At 40.1% G+C, this 13,959-nt stretch overlaps 1 protein-coding gene and 1 pseudogene across 1 annotated transcript in view; one reads left to right on the forward strand and one right to left on the reverse strand.

Annotated features, from left to right (window-relative positions):
- Positions 1-13,959, reverse strand: part of CACNA2D3 (calcium voltage-gated channel auxiliary subunit alpha2delta 3) — a 901,045-nt gene that overhangs the window by 294,462 nt on the left and 592,624 nt on the right. The gene's annotated exons all lie outside the window — the stretch shown is intronic.
- LOC138984803 (U2 spliceosomal RNA) lies at positions 12,753-12,856 on the forward strand (annotated as a pseudogene).

Here is a 13,959-nt window from a genome sequence, read left to right on the forward strand (position 1 = left end):
AGAAATGGCATGGAAATGACTCGTCTCTCTGCCTATAAAATAAACATAATCAAACAATACTGGGTTCATGCCCTGGATTTCTCACAATAATGCCTTTCAACTGGCAACGACATAAAGGGACTTTATTCCAAAATAAATATTTTGGAGAGCAATGTAACAACAGCATTTTATATTTGTAGTTTTTTCAGACTGAGTAATTCTACTTTTAGGAATTTATCTTATAGTCAGGATAACATATAAAATGCCTGTGGGGGCCACGCAGGTAACAGGGATGACACGAAGTCATAGGAGTATGAAGAGTTGTACAGTGCATGTCTTCTTAAAGCCCCATAATTTGGTTTTAGACATTTTCACAAATACACAAAATTGTACAAGGATAAAGATATTCACCTTTATTATGGGCTGTAGCCTACCACGCTCCTGCATCCATGGGATTTTCCAGGCAAGAGTACTAGAGATTTGTGATGATTAAAGCCTGCTAAATCCCTAGTTTCTTTTGATAGCCAGTTGGCTAAAAAGTCTTGGGACATTCATGTAGTGGAATATCACATAGCTATGTACTCATGAGAAACACATCCATTATAAATTAGCAAGGGGGAAAGCAAGTTGTGGAATATTGTGTACCACAGAATCCTGTTTTTTCTAAAAGGGGACTTTCACGTTTTACTCTGTAAACTTCTATATCCTCTGAATGTTTTTACAAATGAATAAACATAGCTTTAATGATTGCAGATCATTTTAAATGAAAATAAAGTAATGACTCTGCTACTTCCTGAACCATTCTTCAAGGACATAGGAAGAGTAAATGTACCAGTGAAAATCAAAAAGGAGAAGAGATGATATATGGAAATTAAGTTCTGTCCTTGCATCTTGCAGAGTGGGCTGCCTTATTTCCACTGCTCAATGAAATGAATGCAAAACCTCTGTGAGTAACAGTCAAATTGCTCATTTCTGTCTCTAGCAGATTCTGTAACCTGATGGATTTTATTTCCAATAATTGGAGATTTATTTCTTAAGAAGCTCCATCTTTAAACTTTAACAAGTCTGCCTTGAGTCCAACTACTTTTACAATATATGGTAAGGCTCCTTAGCAGAGGCGAGAGGGGTAATTCTGAAAGCCAGGTTCACAGCACTGATGCCAATGGGGAGGGTCCATGGCACAGACCAGACCAGACCAGGGAAGTTATCAGGATACACCAAAACACACCAGAAAGCCAGGTCTTTATGTTCATCATCCACAGCCATGAAGGCATCACTTTCAGTACTGCTGCAAAAAGGCAGGAGGGGAGAGGTCTGCATCAACCTATTAGTTCATTCTGATCTCCCATTTGAGTTTGGATGGTCTTTAAATGTTCTACAAATCCAATTAAGCTCAATAAACTGTTAGGATGTGGCTATTTCAAAGTTCAAAGTCACTTAATCTACTTAGTATAAAGTTTCCCAGATCATATAAAGAACTCAGTCCAGTTTTTCCAAAACAGACTGTTGCTTCTTGCTCATATAGATGCAATTCTCTCCAAAAACACAGAGGGGTGCCATTCCTCTCTACCTTTGGTGAACATAGGGTAGCTTGACTTTGTGAAGATGTTGTTGTTGAAAGTGAAAGTGAAAGTCCCTCAGTTGTGTTCAACTCTTTGTGACCCCATGGACTATACAGGACATGGAATTCTTCAGGCCAGAACACTGGAGTAGGTAGCCTTTTCCTTCTCCAGGGGATCTTTCCAACCCAGGGATCAAACCCAGGTCTCCCGCATTGTAGGCAGATTCTTTACCAACTGAGCCACCAGGGAAGAATGGTGTGGGTATTCCACCAAGAATACTGGAGTGGGTAGCCTATCCCTTCTCCACTGGATCTTCCCAACCCAGGAATCGAACAGGGGTCTTCTTCATTGCAGGTGGACTTTTACCAACTGAGCTATCAGGGAAGCCCCCTTGTGAAGATAATGAATCAAATTATTTCCTTTCTACAGCCATTAAAAGAGGGGAAGGAAAGTGGCTGCCAGTAGAGCCATAATGGGGCAATTGCACAGCCAGGAAACAGGCTGCTGCTGCCCTTACAACTCACTTCAGTGTTGAAGCCCAGGCTTATGAGACAGTCTAAGAATCCATCATCCATCTGTCACAAGTAACTTCTGAGCACCAACTATGTGCCAGGGCCCATTCTTGGTGCTGGGGATATAATGGGTGAAGGGAAAAAATCTCTCTGTCCTCAGAGAGCATACATTCTCATGAGAGTAAAACAGATGATAAATGACAGATTCATATGTAACATTCAGGTAATTGTTGAATTAAAAACTTATGAAGAAATAAAAGAGGAAATAATTAGGCAATGGACAGTGATGATGGCTGCTATTTCAGAAAGGGAGGAAGGGAAGGCCTCCCTGATAAGGTGATACTTGAGCAAAGATCCGGACAAAATGTGGGTGGAGGTAGGGGAGCAAGACATATGGCTATTGGGGAAGATTATTCCCGGTGAAGGTAGTTGAAGGTACAAAGTCTTGAGATAGGGCTACTCAAGGAATATTGACAAGACAGTGTGGATGAAGTGAAGTCCGGTAGGAGAGAGTGTACAGAACGAACTTGGACAGACAACAGGTACCTAATCATGTGGGCCTTGCAGCCCAGTTAAGAGGCTGGGCTTTTTCTTTAGCAAGAACAGAAGCCAGAGGAGGAACTGAGTAGAAGCCTGACAAGAACTGACACAAAATCCTGTGAAAGGGTCATTCTGCAGTGTGGAGAACAGGCCTTGGAGAGTTGTACTCATTCTGGCTGTCCATTCCCATTTCCCGTGATGTTCTTACAATTTTGAGTGCACAGGGCCCATTCAAGACAATCAAATCAGAACCTCTGGAGGCAAGGCCCAACTTTTAATCTCCCTGTGGACATTATAATGTGCATCCAAGCCTGAGAACCATGGCCACAGGGAGATAAGAGAAGCAGAGCCACTAAGTAGGAGGCCACCAAAACACTGAAAGTGAGAAATGGCAGTGGCTCTGGCCACCGGGGTGAAAGTTTTCAGACTTCACTGGGCATTGGAATCACCAACCCCAGCACCTACTTTTCAAAAACTCAGATTAAGTTGGCCAAGGGAACTGTGTTTCTTAGAAGCACCCATGGTGGGTCTGAAATAAGTAACTGGAGCCCAGCACTTCAGAAAGACACCAAAAAGATAAGGCCTGAACAAAAAGAAGTGGGAATGCGAATTAAGAAACCTTTGAAGTTGTTTCCAATAAAGGTGTTTCTACATACTGCCAAGGATTGAGGCTAAACTTCAAGGAGTTTACAATCCATTGGATGGTTTAAAAACAAAAAACAGAGAAGCTGGATCAAGATGGTATTTTTAAAGAAGTCTATGTCACTCCTACAAACAAGAATATCAGACACCAATCAGATTGGGTAAGAAATTACAATTTCTTCTTTTCTCAAGAAAAAGCAGATCTGTACTAAGATGTCTATAGCTGCTGAGCTTGGTGTTCACACACAAAACATTGCTTCTTGAAATTACAATAGCCCCACTACCGCATCCAAATACAGAGGAAAGGGCTGGACAGGGCACTGAGGAGCCTTCAAATATACAGTCTTTATTCTTATTTTTAGAAAGGAAGGCAATCTTTTACTTTAAAATAGCATTTAACTACAAATCCAGTATCCTTAACTATAAAGACATGCAACTTATATGGATTATAAGTATAAATAAAATTTGCTAAAAGAATCATCAGTACATATGGTTGCCCACACCTATGTGTTCCATATTTCCATTCAGCTAAGCAGCAGCCTCTGTAAAACAAGCATGTGAACTCACCTTCACATCTTCTCACCTACTCTTATCCCTTTTGACTCACTGCCCAACTCAACTATCCCCTAAAATATCCCCAGGATTTCATAAAAGTAGTACACAACTTTGGCTTCAGAAAGAAGTCATCTGACATCTTTGTGTTTTAAAGTCAATTTGATATTACTATATACTTAGTCTGTATCTTCATAAAAAATAATCCCAACCAACTTCTATTGCAATTTGCTCATTTCTATGATTTCTGATGCAGGGAAGCATTTCTGAATAAAATCTTTAATCTCTAAGCAGAAAATGAGAGCTGGAACTCGATTAACCACAAAAATGCTTCATAAATCACTGCCAATATTTGTTTGCACGAAAATTCTGCAAAAGTAGAGGTGGGCTCAGAGATGGTTGATGCCAATGAAAACAGTTTTATTGAGCAGGCTGCTTTAATCTAGAAGCCATCATGCTTATAATAAAATAAGAAACATCCTTATCCAGAAGGACAAGAGAGGCAAATAAGGTAACAGTGCCCTGAGCAGCAATAAAATGGGATAAACTGAATTAAATTACAAAAGTAATAAAATTTCAACAAATGAATATCATAGATCATTTTGAAAAACGGACTGTCATTTTGGGGATGCTCTAAGAGTCTGTAAAATCGCCTTCCTCTCAAGCACAGTGCCTCATATCTCATGTGAGGTATTGAAAATATCCTAATTTAGAAAAAACTGCCATTTGTAATCTTCTGGCCAGGGATGGAAATCCAGTTTTATAGCCATGTATTTTGCCAAGTGAAAGAGACGGCTGTCTCAGGGTAACCTAGAGACTGTAACCTAGTTTAGCATACTAGAAAAGAGATTACACACCACTTCACTGAGCAGTAGGAAGTCAAGCTACAAACATCCTCAAAGGTGGGTGATACAATTCATTAGATTATTCAGCTTCATTAACTTCATTCACAGGGTATTTTTGTAGCTCTGATATCTGGGGCCTTATAGTTCTGGAGAAACTGTCCATGCCAGGGTTAGCCAATTTTGGAAACAGTAAACAACTTGCCTTCAAGTATACCTTTGATATGCAAACCAACCAACCCAAACCCCGTTGCCCTCAGTTATCTCTTTTTTATCAGGTGTGCATACCCTGAGCCAGTATCCACCTGCCCTAATCACTCCAGGGCCAGGCAGGTAACAGACAACTAAGGGTAGCCACTACATTTCCAGAGCCAACTGAAATTATTCAACTTTAAGTTTGTTTATCTTGTTTTGCCTCTTTCTTCCCAAGAAAACCACAGTAAAGGCTTTAGTCCACCAGTCCCGCCCCCACTCTGGTCACTCATTTTATATTGGTGCTTCCCCATGAAGCTCTGTATAGTATGATATGCCTCTTGCTTCCAGGGGTCAATGAGTCTTTCTTCATGACATTCATTTCCATGTCTATATGGCTTAGTATATTTGATTAAAACAAATACTGAGTACCCTTAAAATGGGTTGGGAATCAGGAGAATTGGGTTACAGGTGAGTCCCAAATCCATACTTACTATCTTGGCAACCTTGACTAAGTTAGTGAAACCCTCTGAACTATGCTTTTTCCACCTACACATGAATCATCCATTAATTCATTTATTGTGATCAATGGTAAATGAGTTAATAAATGAAAAGACAAGTCAGAAGCAATGAGTTCCAGTCAGCTAGGGTTGCATTCCACTTATGTTTCAGATGATTGTTACATTAAACCAAGTAAGGTGAACCCAGGACAGCCAAATCCCCTATTCATGGATGTCTCCCTAACCGTACCCAGGGGTTTGGCTAAAGAGCAAACTGACTTTCATGAGTGAAGATTTTTTCCTACAAAAGGGTTTTGACAAGCTAAGGATAATTAGATTGGCAATTCCTAACACAATCAGAATAACACTAGAGGTATAACAATTAAATCTTCTATTAACTTTTGCAAAGTCATAAGATCCACCAAGAATCTGGCAAGAGCTATGGACTTTCTCTCCACAAAAAATGCCCCAAAGATGAACATTCACATTTCAGATAAGGTTTATGATGTTTGGGGCATCTCCTCCATTGAAGTCTAAACTCAGGTTCTCTGGGAACCTCTGGATTCCAGTTTAAAAAGTGTTGTTTTTATATACTTCTCATATTCTGCACTATAAGTTTCTCAAGAACAGATTATGTTATGTGGACAACCAAGATGGGTACTTTCAACTTAAGTGTTTGCCAAATTGAGAGGGAGGTTCATTCATTTATATGCTCATTCTTTGCTGACTTAGTGAGTACTAGATACTGGATATCCATTATCAGATCCAGAAGAGTCACATGAGGAATAAATCCTCAACATGGAGAAACAAGACATCAAGAGCCCTGAGAAAAATGGGCATCACTGTAAACCCTGAGTTCCTATGGCGACATCAAATCATGGAGCCTTTGAGGAATGAATTAAAAGATGCTGGAATGGAATGGACAGACAGACATGACTCCTGTCTCATTTGTTTCTGAATCCATAGAATCCAGCACAATGGTTGGCAAAGAGTCAGCACGCAACCACTTGTTGACTGGCAATGACATAAAAGTCACCTTCGGCCGACTCCTGAAACAAACTCATCATGGATTTGTGTGGCTGGGAGGTCCCTCTCTGCCTCTCTTGCCCTCAGACTCAGAGAGAGAAGGTGGTGACAGTTATGTGCTCACAAGTGTGCCCATTCTTCCAAGAAGACTTACAGATTCAATACCATAAACAAAAATAAACTCATGTGTATAAGGCTGATAAATTATGCAAAATATCAGAAAATTTGCTTATGGAAAAGAGAAGCTAATTGTTCCACAAATTGGGGTGGCAATACTTATGAGACATCATGGGATTGTGTGACTCCCTGAGTTAGAACCCCCCAATGTCTTTCTACTGCACTTAGGATATATTGCAAACTCCTATCACAGCTGGATATCCTGGAAGATATGGAAACACGACAAACTCCTTTCAGCTTTAGAGTCTTTGCCTTCAGCTTTTCCACTGCCTAGAATATTCTTCTCCTCCACTTTCATGGCTAACTCCCTCTAACCCCAGTTCCCCTCCTTTGGATCTCTCCATTTGTCTCCTCCATGGTGCTTGGTACATTTTGCAGCTATCATTATGATTTGTTTGTTTACTTGATTTACACCTATTTCTCGCTCCATCAGAAATGTAGATGTTGCGAGAGCAGAATGAAGCAACTGTGCCCAACTCAGCATCCAGCATATAGTAGACTTCTAACCGATCCACCCCTCTCCATTTCTTTTCACAAATTGTGGAAGTTGAAAGAAGTCAGCATGGGATATACTAGAATTTGTCAGAGTTAGAGCCCTTTCCTTCATTACTAACTCCATTTCAAATACTTGCCTATTTTTCCAAACTTGCCTGCTATCAATCAGCTGAAGTTTCACCTTCCCTCTGCCTCGTTTCTTTGTTTCTTTTACATTGAAGCTCAATGATAAAACAGGAAGAAATGGAGAAATGAAAAAGCTTCTGGTCTTTGTTATTACAGTCTCAACTTCTGGGGCCATAAAATGGTGTTATATCTAAGGCCTTCCATGGGTGGATGATCAGGTTTATAATATATTTTTCCTAGGTTCTGCCGCTTGATTCTAGATGAAAACCATGCAAAGATCGAAGCCAACTGTATTTTAAATAACTGCCTGCTTCAGAGATTACCTAGCATGGAAAAGACCACATCTTAAAATAGTGATGTGACACTTGCTGTTCCTAGCAACTCTGAGTGGAATTCTCTCCTTTTCCCCCATACTTTGTGACAGTTTGGACAGATGGCATCACTTCATGAAAAATAGAGATGACTGGGTAGGCAGGTTAGCAGAATGCAGTGGATACAAGAAAAGGTTAAGAACTGGGAACTTGGCACATCTCATTTTAGAATCTGTCTGCTCTGAAGGAGCTGAAAATCTTCGAAACCTCCTTTTCCTTACTTGTAAAGTATGATGGTGTTAACAGGACCCACTTGGCAGGACTGCTGCTAAGTGAAACAAAGTAAAATAGTAGGGGCTGGATGGGGAGGTAATCCTGCAGAAGTGTGTGTGTGACAAGAGATTCTTTCTAAGAGAAGACTTCCAGTGGTGCTCCTTGCCTGGACCCTAAAGAGAGTTAGACCGGGGAAAAGCTCAGGAGGGCAAAGCTTGAAGACCTGACCTAGGACTGCCTCTCTGGACCTTAGAGAAAAGCTCCGTTTCCCTTATTGTCCCTGCCCGCAAGTTTGTCTTCCTGTGCCTTCCTCTACCTCTGGACTGGGGAGGTTCCAAGAGCCCAAATCAGGGTATGGGACCAAGGCCCATTTGGCCTTGATCACAAGTGTCGCACTTGTGTGTTCTCACTGGGATTTGTGACCCAAAGCCCACAAAAGCAGCAGCATGATGCAGAGAGAGCGCCCCCTCCACAAAGCATCCTGGTCGCTCAGTGCAGTGGCAGGGTACAGGTCAAGGATTTAGGAGTCTGGAATTCTGCCCAAATCATTCTCAAACTCATTACAACCAACAGCTGCTGTGAATGCTAAGCTAGCACAGTTGTTTTCTCCCAAGATTCTTGTCACTTCTATTTTCCCAACCAATCCTTCCTGTCACTAATAATTAGTCTAAAATAGCAGCTTCCGCTGTCATCTCACCTACTGCCTTCTGGGGCTTAAATGTCAGTAAGAAAAGTCAAGGGCTTCTCAGACATCTGCAAGGATATTGTTGAAGACAGTGTTCATTCCATTTTACCTGTGATTCTCCAAGAGGCAGACATGTAGGAACCCGGCTCTTGGGGACAGCTAAGGAATGTGTGTATATAAGAATCACCTGTAGGGTTTTGGCAGTATATATGTGTTCATTATCTATACACCAACCTCGCCCCTCTCCAGAGGTTTCAGTGCACCCCAAACCTAGAACTTCCACTGAGAGAGCAAGTCCCCAGGTGCTGAAGATCCTACCCTAGAGAAGCACTAAATTGACATAAATATGAGTATAGGCCTCATGTGGATGGGAGAGAAAAGTAAATTAAAGTTCCAGAGGGATTTGGAGGGCCATTGTCTTCTTCTCTGGAAGGCCACTGTCTTCTGAGAAACTCCACGGGAAATTTATTGTCTTCAATCAGTAAGTTCTATTTTATTCTAAGCAACTGTTACGTTTTAAGTCTTACAGCTGTCCTGGGTTCCCTCAAGAAGAGGGTTCCATTCTCAGAGATTAGGTGTTTTGGGCTCTACTTTTACAACCCTCACTTTGACCTTCCTCAGATCAGATCAGATCAGTCGCTCAGTCGTGTCCGACTCTTTGCGACCCCATGAATCGCAGCACGCCAGGCCTCCCTGTCCATCACCAACTCCCGGAGTTCACTCAGACTCACATCCATCGAGTCAGTGATGCCATACAGCCATCTCATCCTCTGTCGTCCCCTTCTCCTCCTGCCCCCAATCCCTCCCAGCATCAGAGTCTTATCCAATGAGTCAACTCTTCGCATGAGGTGGCCAAAGTACTGGAGTTTCAGCTTTAGCATCATTCCTTCCTACTGACCTCTAATTTTATTACCATTTTTGCTTTATATTTCCCATCCACTCACCCTCCTACCTACTCTTCCTATCGAGTATTAACAGTGCCCGTGGGTTAAGTCGCTTCAGTCATGTCTGACTCTTCGTGACCCTATGGACTGTAGCCCACCAGGCTCCTCTGTCCATGGGATTCTCCAGGCAAGAATACTGGAGTGGGTTGTCATGCCCTTCTCCAGGGGATCTTTCTGACCCAAGGATCGAACCCAAGTCTCTTATGTCTTCTGCAGGGAGGAAAAACCCATATGGTCTCCACTCTCACTGAAGTTGTAAATTTTGAAAATACTTTTTATAGAACAAGGAAGGCAAAGAGATATAAAGGAAAAAAGAAAGGGAGGAGATGGGACTGCTTTTCTGTTACTATTTCCGACTTCACAGAAGTTACTGGTTGAAGATCCTCCTCATTATTTTACACTATTTCTGTCCTAACTTTGTGACCAAGACGGGACACAGATTTGTTTTTCTCTCTGGTTAAGGGGACCACAGTAGAGCCCCAAAGAGTATCATCTTCTTTTAAAACTGCATCATTTCTGCACTTTCTCCCCCAAACATCTTGGTTCCCTGAACAGGATGCAGGCCATCTTGAGCTCTGTAGCCCAAATGCTAGTTGATAAAGAGGAACTTGTGTGTGTGTGTGTGTATTTAATTGGAGTGTAATTACGTTACAGTGTTGTGTTAGTTCCTGCCGTACAGCAATGTGAACCAGCTACGTGTATACATATATCCCCGAGCCTCCCTCCCACCCCTTATCCAACCACTCTAGATCATTACAGACCACCAAGCTGAGCTCCTGTGTTATACAACAGCTTCCCACCAGCTATCTGTTTTATACATGGTAGTGGATACATGTCAATGCTTAAAGAAAGGTACATTTATTAATAAATGGATAAAATAAGCATTTTAAAAACATTAAATTATTTCCTCCTGATTTCTTGAGATATAATTAGTGCATGGTCCTGTATATGATGATTTAATATGTGGATATACTGCAAAATGATATCCACAGTAAGGTTAGTTAACACATTCATCACCTCACACAATTACTACTTTCTTTTCCTAGTGAGACATTTATGATTTACTCTGTGCAACTTTCAAGTATTTGACACCAGAGCTATTAACTATAGTCACCACGCTCTAAATAAAATTCCCAGAACTCATTTATATTGTAACTAACTCTGCAGTCTTTGACAAGCTCTTCCCCATTCCCCACATGCCTCTCTCCACAGCCCCTGGCGACACCATTCATGTTTATATAAGCTTAGTTTTTGTTTTGTTGTTTTCAGATTCCAGATATAAGTAAGATCATGTAGTACTTGTCTTACTCTCTCCAAATTGTTTTACTTGTCATTATACTCTCAAGGTCCATCCACGTCACAAACGGCAGAATTCCCTTTCTTATGACTGTGTTACATATATTAATATATATATATATCTCTCATGTATATATATCATGTAAGGATACTACTCATGTAAGTATACTACTCATGTAAGTATACTTACTTATGTAAGGATACTACTCATATATATCATGTAAGTATAGTACTTACATGATATATATATACATGATATTTCCATTCATATATAGATGGACACGGGTTGTTACTATGTCTTGGCTATTGTGAATGATGCTGCAATGAACAAGGTGATGCAGCTGTCTCTTCAAGATAATGATTTCATTTCCTTCAGAAAAATTCATTCCTTCAGAAGTGGGTATCTACTGCCAGATTACTGAATTACATGGTAGTGTACTTTCGATTTTTTGAAGAACCTCCATGCTGTTTTCCGCTAGTGTAACTGTACTAATTTACATTCCAACCAACAATGCACCAGGGTTCCTTTTATCCACACCTCTACCTCTGCCAACACTTGTTATCTATCTTTCTAATAATAACAATTCTAATAGATGTCTTACCATAAAACTTTTACCCCTGAAAGTCTCTCCCTCTTAAAGTTATCTAAAATAAGCCCCCCTTTTATTATATGTCAGTCCCTACTGATTTTCTGCATAGTATTTGGTGCAATTACAGTTATATTATTTTTCTGTTACTTAGCTATGTTCTGTTCCCTACACACATACACAGAAGTATAAGTTTCATGATGAAAATAACAATGTGTTTTGTTCACTATTGCTGAACTTCTAATCTAGCACCTGACCCATAGCAGATCCCCCTAAATATTTGTCAGATAAATGAATTAATGTAGTTACTGCAAGCAATTAAAAGATATAAACATAGGTTAAATGGGGATAATCCATCATGGCATATGGAGTAGGAATATGCCAAGAGAAATAGAGGGATTAAATGAGTACTGATGAACTAAAACTTGAGGATGCTGAGCACTGGCCCTTTGCCAGATACCACACATAGCAGGACTGCAACGGGAGGGCACCAGCATTATTCTCATTCAACAGATAAGCAGACTGAGGCCTAGAGAGGGTAGGAACATGTTCCAGGTCACATAGCAGTTAAGTGAAAGCTATTGGACCCTTTTAAGGTATGTGGGACTCCAAAGCTCATTTTCTTAATTGCAACACTATGATATGAGAACACTAGCAAAGGACATGAACTGCCAGATCACAGAAGAGGAAATACTCATGGCAACACAACAAAAAACAGATCACAATGTCCAACCCTACTTTTATGCATAAATACAAATATAAATTAAAATAAAAATAAGAGTTTTGAGGTGTTATTTTGGGGGGTTTTGCTATTAAATTGGAAATGATTTGTTAATGACAATAAAAATATTAGGAAATAGTCTTTCCACTGGTGGGAATATAAATTGTTATAGCTTCCTGAAAATAACTTGGCCATATGTTTCAAATATGTGAAATGCACATGACCTTTGACATGGCAATTCCATTTCTCGGAAATCACTTCTAGGAATTATTTTTTTACCACCAAGTTGAATTTTTTTTTTTTTATTTTGCTAAAATGTTCAGACAGAACCAATGTAACAATCCAAATTCCATGGCATCTAAACATTTAGCCACTGATGATTTCAGGAAGATAATGTTGTCCTTTCAATCTTAGAAAAAATGTAGATGCCTTATATTCTGTGAAAGCATGAGTTGCCTTCCTTTCTACCCACCAAATTAATTTGTCTTTTCAGAAGCTTTAATATGTTGGATATCATCTTTGTTTATCTCTCCATGTTGCCCAAGGACACCATCAGAGAGTGAAGCAAAGATTTTCCATAAAGGACATATGTTCATTAGAGAACACATTATTGGAAAACACTGTTCATACTAGAGAAAAATTACAATCTAGACGTGCCCACAGAAGGGGGTTGTAGTATGTTCACTCAGTGACTTTAGTGAAGCCATTACAAATAATGGTGAAGTTGATCACTTAATGACTTGAAAAGACATCACTAAACAGACAAAATAGGTTCCAAAATACCATGGACATAGCTTCTCGGCTTTATGGTTAAGATCCAGTGTAGTATCTGTTCTTATCAAAATGCCATGGACAGTCTTATCCAATCTATAAAAAATTAAAAGTATACATACATAGAAAAAAATAATGGAAAGATGCATGCAAAAAGTATCTAATACCAGTGATACTTCTTTCCTATTAACTGCTTTTTTTTTTTTACAAATTTTCTACAGTAAATATATAATACTTTTGTTAAAAAGAAAATATTTTTCAGTAAAAGATAAACAGAAATCTCCATTCATTTTCATTCAGCAGATATTTACATAGCATATACTATACATCAGGCTTTATATGAGGCACTAGGGGTTCAATGTTGACACAAGACCGGACTTCATACAGATGACACTCAGGTAGGAAAATGCACAGTTGAGGGCTTACATGTTAGAGATGAAATGTTATGAAATAGGTCTCATAAGTATGTTCCACTGAATATTGGAAGCAGCATCATTCCACAGGTCATCAGAAACAGTTTGGGCCAATGGCTACTTGAAGGATCATCCAGAGCTGTTGAGAACAGGCAAGCCCTGATTTGTGTGAATATTTGCAGCCGAAAGCTTATTTCCATGGATATTCAAACATCATTTCAGTCTATGGTTCTCCCTTTTGGAAACTGTAAGTGCCTGAGTCACTGTAGCAGAGCCTCCCAGACATCATGCCCACCATCTACATTTCTTGTTCTAAGGGAACTAGAGAACAAAACCTAGAATCCCAAGAGGTGTTGGGAGGGTCCACCAAATTCTATGACTACTGAAGACTGCCCAGTAGGTATACCTGCCATTAAGAAACCAGACAAATGAATAAATAAGTCAATACAGCTTTGAAGCTGACCATGGTTAAAGCAGTATACTTCAATTTTCTTTAGACGTGGAAAACAGAGAAGAAATGCTGGTGGGCTATTTGTCCATCTCCGTACTAGGGCAGAGAAGGAATGGACCCAGTGGCTTATAATAGTTACAACCCAAGCCTTGTATGCCCAGGCCTGAGGCCAGACTCCTGCCTCAGCAGATAATGAGTTTGGCAATGTCTGATGGTCTTTTCTGGATGCTAATCCCCATCACAGAACTTCTATAATGCATGATATAATTTAATACACCTGGCAGACTCACCACCAGTTCATTCTTTTGTTATGTAATAGCCCAAAGAGAAGTCGAGAGTGGTTAATGCTCTGACAACCAGCT

This window comes from Bos mutus, chromosome 22 (assembly GCF_027580195.1).
Source record: "Bos mutus isolate GX-2022 chromosome 22, NWIPB_WYAK_1.1, whole genome shotgun sequence".
Lineage (NCBI taxonomy): Eukaryota > Metazoa > Chordata > Mammalia > Artiodactyla > Bovidae > Bos > Bos mutus.